The 9,233-nt window shown below is 39.3% G+C and overlaps 1 pseudogene; it reads left to right on the plus strand.

Moving 5' to 3' along the window:
- The first annotated feature begins 732 nt into the window (after positions 1–732).
- Positions 733–8,534, plus strand: LOC122484310 (annotated as a pseudogene).
- The last annotated feature ends 699 nt before the right edge of the window (positions 8,535–9,233 follow it).

Here is a 9,233-nt window from a genome sequence, read left to right on the forward strand (position 1 = left end):
TATCTCTCATACCTCAAGTGGAACAGTTACAGGGACATGACCTCTTAGTTGTGTCCCTGAACCATTTGTGGTTTTGAAGAACAAAAGTGTTCACCTCGGTCTGAGGTTCCAGGAGGGGGCCAAGAGGGCCTTAGGAACCCACGCCTTATGCATTCCCAGAGAGACAATGCACCTAGGAACTAATGAACCATTCTGTACCTTAACCTACTAGGTTCAATCATCTGGAATGCCTCCTGGGGGCCAAGTGGGCCTAGGGGTTGGAGTGACCTGTGCCCATAGATACACTCCTTAGTTACCCGAGTGGGGCTTTCAAATCTGTTCCTTCCTTGGCTGGGAAATGTATGAGGCTATCCTTCCTTTAGGTAGAGGAGTCTTTATAGGGGGTGGCAAGGGCTAAATGTAGGGCTGCACAATTTCCTTGCGGAAACTTATTTCTTTCCCAATGGTTCTTTTCCCAGGGGGGGTCTGTCGAGGGTGATTCCCCAACAGACAATTCCCCAGGTACTTTTATTAAGGCCAAATTACATACAAGCGGGAGTACAAGAAGCTTCTCTATTTGTGGGCCGCCTTGCAGTTCCGATCCATCCACCGCCCGGGCCCTGCCATCAGGCAGGTTGGATAGCTCGGCTTCCGGCAGAGAGCCACAGTAAGATTTTTGCCTTGAGAATGGCCAGGATCCCAATTTTGCTCTGCTAGAAACTTTGCTGTTGATGTCACAAGTGCTCCACATTGATGAAGCTGGTGAGTAGACAACAGAATTTGGAAAATGGGCACTGCCAATATCTACATGCTCTGGAAGCCGCTAGTCTGCTGGTACCACAGCAGAGAGGTGGCATCAACCTCCACTTCCATCAGAACTCATGCTTTCTGATGGGTACAACCCAATTCACATTAAGGGACTAGAGAAAAATACAGATTTTTAGCTTAATCACTATGAACAGGAGAATAAAATAGAGATCGAAAAAGCCTTTGCAATCATAAAAGACTAAGAAGTTGCTGAAGAAGGAACACGAATGGTACATTTTTATGAGAGAAAAAAAGTTTAATTTTAATTCTCAGTAAAGAAATATAAATTAAAACCAAAATGAATGTGCTGACAGCTCAGAGCTTGGAGCCTGCTTCAGATTCTGTGTCTCCCTCTCTGTCTGCCCCTTCACCGCTCACGCTCTGTCTCTCTGTCTCAAAAATAAATAAACATTTGGGGCGCCTGGGTGGCTCACTCAGTTACTTGTCTGACTTTAGCTCAGGTTATGATCTCACAGTTTGTGAGTTCGAGCCCCACGTTGGGCCCTGTGTTGACAACTTGGAGCCTGGAGCCTGCTTCGGATTCTGTGTCTCCCTCTCTCTCTCTGCCCCTACCCCACTTGTGCTCTGTCCCTCTCTGTTGCTCAAAAATGAATAAATGTAAATAACATAAACAAACATTAACAAAAACAAAATATTTTCTTCTAATATTTTAGTGATGAGCTCTGAGAAGACTCCAGTGGGATGAAAATTCCCATGCAGCACAAAAGAAGTGCAAATAGATTCAACATATTGGATGGCAATTTGGCAGTAGGGTGTCTAGAGCCTTAGAAATGACCCCATCCTTTAGTAATACGGTAATCTGCTTCTTGGAATCTAGCTTAGGAAATAACATGTCTCCAGTTTATGATCTAGAATATCGGTAAGAGAAAAAATAGGCAGCTATTTTTTGTAAGTGTGAAAAATAAGAAAATAACTAGTGCCCAAAAGTGAATAGTTACATAAGTTATATTACTTCTGAATAATTGGTTACAATAAAGCTTTGTAATGACATTGGAAAATGTTCAGGCTAAGTGAAATGAAGTAGGACACAAAAATATTTATAAAATATGGGCCTATTTACACTATTGACAAAGAAAGAAAAAAAGGACATGATTGTCTACTTCTGTTCTCTAACATTTTTATTGACTTTTCATAAATGTCAGCATGAAAAATATAGCATTTTTTTAACTCACCAATATTCCTACCATTGTTCATAGTGTAGCGTTTTATTTATTTATTTAACCATTGATAGTATAATAGATTGGGGAAAAGGAAAGCTTTGTGGACCAATAAAATCTTTAATTGGATTTAAACCAAAGCATTTATTTAATAGGAGATATGAACAGAAACATGAGAAAAGCTAATTCATAATCAGCATAGACCATACTAATTCTCTTCTTTGTTCTCAGACTTTGGTGTTTGCAAATCCTACAAGTTACCATCATAGTAAATTGTTACTTGCCTTTTCTTTTTTTTTTTTTTTAATTTTTTTTTCAACGTTTATTTATTTTTGGGACAGAGAGAGACAGAGCATGAACGGGGGAGGGGCAGAGAGAGAGGGAGACACAGAATCGGAAACAGGCTCCAGGCTCTGAGCCATCAGCCCAGAGCCCGACGCGGGGCTCGAACTCATGGACCGCGAGATCGTGACCTGGCTGAAGTCGGACGCTTAACCGACTGCGCCACCCAGGCGCCCCATTACTTGCCTTTTCAAGAAATCACTAGGTGCCATGAACATTTTAGAGAAGCTGTATGATTTTAGTATTTTAATTTTATTTATGAACTTTTCTAGACAGACTAGAGAGGCTTTTCTTTCTCCCCGCCCCAGCTTTATTGAGGTATAATTGATAAATAGAATTATACGATATATTTAAAGTGTACAGTGTGATGATATGACTTGAAACACAGTGAAAGGATTCCCACTCACCCCTCAAGTTAACATGTCTTCACCTATTTACAGTTTTTATTTATTTATTTTTTGTGAGGGAATTGAAGTTCTGCTTAGACTTTTCTAGGAATTCTAGCTACTTTCGTAGATCTTTTTTTTTTTTTCTTCAAATAGGATACTGGCAAAGTTAGACATGGTGGTAGTAAGAAAAAGAGAAATCACAGAGTCTGAGTGATTTTTCAAAATTACAGTTAGGGTAGGTGGTGTGACATTCGCCTGTGTCATTCCTGGTACCTTAACTTTGATCTCTTTCTCGAAAAAAGAGAAAATAAAGACACACAGGTCCAAGAATTCAGGAGGACTTCAACTTCCTGAATGCCAGAAAGAATGGTGGTTTAGTGACTCCGGTATCAGTGGACTCCATTTGACCAATAGGAGATTCTGATTTGTTGGAGACGGGCATGCTGTATCTGTGTGAACCAGCATCAGAAACTTTTATTTTGTCTAACAACATATTTTCATTTATTTTATGGATAAGAGCAGTAATCTCAGAATATATCTTAGTGGTATTGGAAATGTATTTTGCATCTTTGGGTTCTGACTGGCTGAAATGAGCTGGTTACCCAAAGTGGCCCCATCACACATCAGGGTGGGTAGGAAGATTTCCCCTCGTAGTGTGAGTTCTATAACCTCTGCCACAGATTCCTTTGGGGAGTGATAGATACTGGAAACTACGCTTAAGAACCAAAGGGCAAGCCTGTGTTTTTTTAGCAGTGGAATGCAGTGTCACAAGTGGGAATCAGGGCTATAGGTTCTTAGTAGGTCTTTAAAGTGAGTTCTAATGCTGTCCTGTGATGAACTCGATAAGCAGACTCAGGGCAAGGGGAGCATGATGGCAGTATCAGTAATTGTAAATATAAGGTCTTGGAGACACTGTTTCCTTTACAAAGAGGTTTAGAATTAAAAAAAATAGTAGATACTGAGTTTGCAAATGTGTTTTGTCGTGGGGCACATACCTCCGAGGTGTCTCTTGTATTTCTGCACAATTATTTTATCAAGAGGCATTGATAGTTCTGCTCCAAACTATCTTTTCAAAGATGTTTTTATAGCTAACAGCTTTCAAAGACAGAGACAGTATCTCCCTTTGGTGCAGAGGACAGATTTGTTACCTGAAGGGCATGATAAAGATAATGTCTCCCTTTGGAGACAGGTTTGCTAGAAGCTTCCAGAGATCTAGATTTCATAAACTTTGGGTCCCTGGTCCTAAACCGCATCTTCTGCCCTACCCCTGTGGGACTTGGGGGCAAGGAGACCAATGTGAATACGAGGCTCATGCTGCTGGGTCAAGAGTAATAAATACCTTTGCCTTTGACAACACCTGTGAAGCTGTGGCAAGCTGAGTGGTTACCTTACATGTAGAGCAAAATTTTAGTCTCAGAAATTTATAGGTTTTAATTTGTGAAGATTGTTTTCTGATTGCAAAAACAGTGGTTTTTTTGTGCAAGGAATTTGAAGTAGAAAAGATATGTAAGAAGAAAAAAAAATACATAATCTCCTTACCTAGGGAAGGATAATATTTCGATTTTAGCACAAATTTTAATATTTATCTATATGTACATATAAGTAATATTATATATACTTGTGATTAGCATAAATTGTATTTTGCCTACTGCTTTTGTCTCCTAAAATTAGGTTGGATATTTCTATGTCATTAAGTTTTTAAACATGATTTTGAATATCTGCTTAATATTCTCTTTTATTATAACTAAACTATTATTTACTCAGTCATTCTCTTTTTGAATATTTAGGTAATTTAGAGCTTTTAGTTATTAAAAATAATAATTCTACAATTAACATCTTTTCATACTCATAGTGTGCTTCTCTTCTTTACATGTAAAAAAAAAAAATCCAGGGCTCCTGGATGGCTCAGTCAGTTAAGCATCTGACTCTTGATTTCGGCTCAGGTCATGATCTCACAGTCAGTCATGAGATGGAGCCCTGTGTCGGGCTCTGTGCTGACAGTGCAGAGCCTGGTTGGGATTCTCTCCCCTCTCTCTGTGCCCCCCAGCTCATGTGTGCGCTCTCTCTCTCTCTCTCTCTCTCTCAAAATAGATAAGTAAACACTTTTTTTTTTAATTGGCAACATAAAACTTCTAGGTCTCAGCAATTTTTCATTTAATGTTTTTTTCATGTGTGCTTTGGTTCTCTCCGAGCTGAGCCAGAAGTTCTACATAATCAGAATGTGCAGAGGAGGTGGTTTCTCTCATCCTTAACCTTATTAGACTCTTAACTGGGTAAATGGCCTTTGTCTTTTACTTCTTTCTCATGCTTTCTTCCAGAAGTTTTGATCTGTTTCATAGATTCCACTGAAGTTATACTTTTTACCTTTCAGTTACTGAGTCACACATCAGGGCATGTGACTCCAATTTCTCTCCATTTCTCTGGCCTCTTCAGCAGATTTCACTTAATCCTTTCAAAATAAAAACACATGGATACGGGGTAGTAGATTTACTTCAGAGTTCTGTCAAAATCTATCTTTAGTTCTTGAGTTAGTTCTTAACATTATTAAATAGCTGTCATTAATAGGTTGATTGTAGCAGATTTTTCTCCTCATGGCTTTGGAAAGGGTAAGTGGCTTCTTATTCTAGAATTAGTGTCATAATGAATGTACTTTACCAAGTTAAATATTCATTCTAGATAATACCATCTTCAGGAAAAAAAAAAAAACTACCTGGAAAGTACTCTCACTTTGTATACCTGTCTGATGTCTGCCACATTCTTTACTTCTGTTCCTTCTCTAAGAAAGTTGAGTTGTTATTTTACTAACTGGTGGTACAATATGATGGCTTAGGTATATACCCTAGAGGTAAAATTTAGGCTCTAGTGGACAGGATCTAATTGTATAGTTGTATCAAATTCAAAACAATGGTCCCTTTGCCTCCTCCCAAATCAGTATGAAGGACTATAGGGTCATGTGGCTGACATCTCTGGGGTTAGCACACTGCTGTTCCATCAGCCACTTACACATAAAGTTTAAAGTAGATTTCCCTCTCTAAGAAGGGATGAGCAGAAAGACAAAGCACCTATTCAGCTTTGCATTTGCATGCTCATATCTGAAAGGAATATAAATGAAGCAAATAATTCAATGACCACAAAAAGAAGTGAATAAAACTCTTCTCCTGACACCAAAATCATTGTAAAAAAAACCCAGCCTTCTGAAATTTCTGTTTGTAGCTTTGTTAAGAGAGTCTGGGTCCTTTTTCAGGATTCTGGCTCAGGGAAGATAAATAGCAGAATCAAACAATCAAACAAGATAAATAAATAAAAATAAACAAATGAAAAACTCCTGAGTAAATCATGAAGCTCCAGATTGGGTAAAGCCTTTTTCTCCCAAAGGAATCTTTACTTCCAACATACACTTTACAAATAGAATTTTAAGATTTCTGGCCATTAAAATATAAGGAGCGATGATATTTCATTTTTTTATCCCAACACTCGAAAGACTCTTGCATGTACCAGATTAATGAATAAATGTGAGTTCTGAATCAAGGAATGATGAATGGATGTTGGCTGTGTTTTCTTATGAAGATGCAAAATGTGGATGCATATGTCAAAACAAACATTACACTGGGCAAAGTTAAATTGGCAAGGAAGGCTTTATTCAAGAATATTGCAATAGTGGAAAGAGGCCAGAACTCAGTCTGGCTCAGTTCCATTGAAACAAAAGTTGCAAGGTTGTGTTCTCTCTCTCTCTCTCTCTCTCTCTCTCTCTCTCTCTCTCTCTCTCTGTTTTTAGCACTAAGGTGAGCTAGTACAGATAGAGGAGGTTGACTAATGGAATGTGTCCACCACATTGAATTTTTCCTGAGTTTGCAAATGATTTTCTGTGTGAGTAGCCTTGCTAACTGGCATCCACTGAACCTAGGCTCCTGCTTTCTTAACAGAGATGTGTGATACAGGCTCTAATTTTTCTTGGTGAGTACAGGAATTGCTTCCAGATACTTGACAATCTTGGGTCATAAAACTGGCAAGATGATTAAAAAAAAAAGATTTGCGTATATCTCAAAGGGACAGGGAAATAATTCATAGTTCTCAGTTTTCCAAAATAAATGCTCTACAAAAAGGGAAGTTCCTTTGGTCAGGAAGAAGCCTTGAGTTTAGTCAAACTGAGGAGAATGTTAAAAGCCACTTTGTCACATGCATCTTCTTAATTTGATAGAAATTGATTATGAGAGAAAAATTTCTTCCTGTCCAAATGTATGAGAACTGGTAACTATTTTTGTTATATGAGTATCCTGGGTGGGTCAAATATGAGAATTTCATTACATGCATTCAGTGAGAAATAAAATACAACTCTTACTTTGTCACAGTGGGTTTGCTGGCAGAACACAGGTGTCATGAAAACCACTTGTAAACCTACACCAAAACGGGAAGGGAAAGGAATCATATCAACATCATTGTCATTAGACATGGAGACTTGGGCAAGTCTACCACTACTGGTCATCTGATCTATAAATGTGGTGGGCTTGACAAACTATCCAAAAATTCAAGAAGGAGGCTGCTGAGGTAAGAAAGGGCTCCTTCGAGCATGCCTGTGTCTTGGATAAACTGAAAGCTGAATACAGTACCACCACTGATAGCTCTCTGTGGAAATTCAAGACCGGCAAGTGTTTTGTGACCATCACTGATGCCCCAAGACACAGATACTGTCTATCAAAAATGTGATTACAGGCACCTCTAGGCTGGCTGTGCTGTCCTGATTGTTGCTGCTGGTGTTCGTGAATTTTAAGCCAGTATCTCCAAGAATGGGCAGATCCATGAGCATGCCCTTCTGGCTTACACACTCCGTGTGCAACAACTCATTGTTGGTGTTAACCAAATGGATTGCAGTGAGCCACTCTACTAACAGAAAATATACAAGGAATTCATTAAGGAAGTCAGCAGCTATGTTAAGAAAATTGGTTACAACTGTCACACAGTAGTATTTGTGCCAGTTTCTGGTTGGAATGGTGACAACATGCTGGAGCTAAGTGCTAACATGCTTTGGTCCAAGGGATAGAAAGTCACCTGTAAGGATGGCAGTGCTAGTGGAACCATGCTGCTTGAAGCTTTGAATTACATTCTGTCACCAACTCATCCAACTGACAAGCCCTTGTGTCTGCCCCTCCAGGACATCTGCAAAATTGCATTGATATTGTCCCTGTGGGCTGAGTGGACACCCGTGTTCTTAAACCTAGAATGGTGGCCACCTTTATTACAACTGAAGTAAAGTCTGTTGAAAGTAACCATGGAGCTTTGAGTGAGGCTCTTTTGGGGACAGTGTGTGCTTCAGTGTCAAGAATGTATCTGTCGAAGATGTTTATTGTGGCATTGTAGCTGGTGACAGCAAAAATGACCCACCAATGAAGCGGCTGGCTTCATGGCTCAGGTGATTGTCCTGAACTGTCCGGGCCAAATCAGTACTGGATATGCACCTGTGTCGGGTTGTCCTGCAGCTCACAAATCTTGCATGTTTGCTGAGCTGAAGGAGAAGATTGATCCTCGTTTTTGGAATAAACTGGAAGATGGCCCCAAGTTCTTGAAATCTGGTGATGATGCCATCTTTGACATGGTTCCTGGCAAGCCTATGCATGTTGAGAGCTTCTCTACCTATCCTCCTCTGGGCTGTTTTACTGTTTGTGACATGATATAGATAGTCACTGTGGGTGTCATCAAAGCAGTGGACAACAAGGCAGCTGGAGCTGGCAAGGACACCAAGCCTGCCTAGAGAGCTCAGAAGGTTAAATGAATGTTGTCTCCAATATCTGCTACCCCAGGCTTAATCAATGGAGGGAGAAAGGTCTCAGAACTGTTTGTGTCAATTAGCCATTTAAGTTTAAAGTAAAAGACTATGAACAATCACAATATGTTATAGAGCCTTCAGAAGGAAAGGAGAAGGTTCTGTGGGTGATTGTGTGTGTGTGTGTGTGTGTGTCTATGTGGCCATTTTAAGTTATTAGTTTTTAAAATCAGTACCTTTTAATAGAAACAACTTGAGCAAAATTCTTGGTCAAGACAGAATCTTGAGACCCATTAAAACAAAAGTTGAATGATAAAAAAAAGACAACTATTAAATAACAAATCACTTATGTGTTATTTAATAGAAAAAGAAGCTTAGTGCATGTGGTATTTCTCTGTCTTTAATCAGCTGGTATTAAATACTAATCCCTTAATCTTTGATTTATTTTTTTTATCCCATCACTTCTGTTGGATGATAGCCATGCTGGATTGTAGCCCCCGCTGATTCTCCATGCTACAAAATCTTTCCTCTGATTTGAAGCCTGAAGCATCAGAGGTAAGTGAGAAATGGGTTGTCATTTATGTCAAAACTCCTATCTTTGTCCCTGTTACATTTCACACTTTGTCAGTTCATGTCTCAGGTCTTCTTGTCATGCATCTTGCATGGCTCTTCTGCTTTTCTCTGTAACAAAAACCAACTTGTTCCTGCATCTTCTTCTTGGCCATAAATGTACATGCTTAACTATGTAGTGGACGGAGGTGAAACTAATATTTCTGATAG

The sequence above is a fragment of the Prionailurus bengalensis genome, chromosome D1 (genome assembly GCF_016509475.1).
Source record: "Prionailurus bengalensis isolate Pbe53 chromosome D1, Fcat_Pben_1.1_paternal_pri, whole genome shotgun sequence".
NCBI lineage: Eukaryota > Metazoa > Chordata > Mammalia > Carnivora > Felidae > Prionailurus > Prionailurus bengalensis.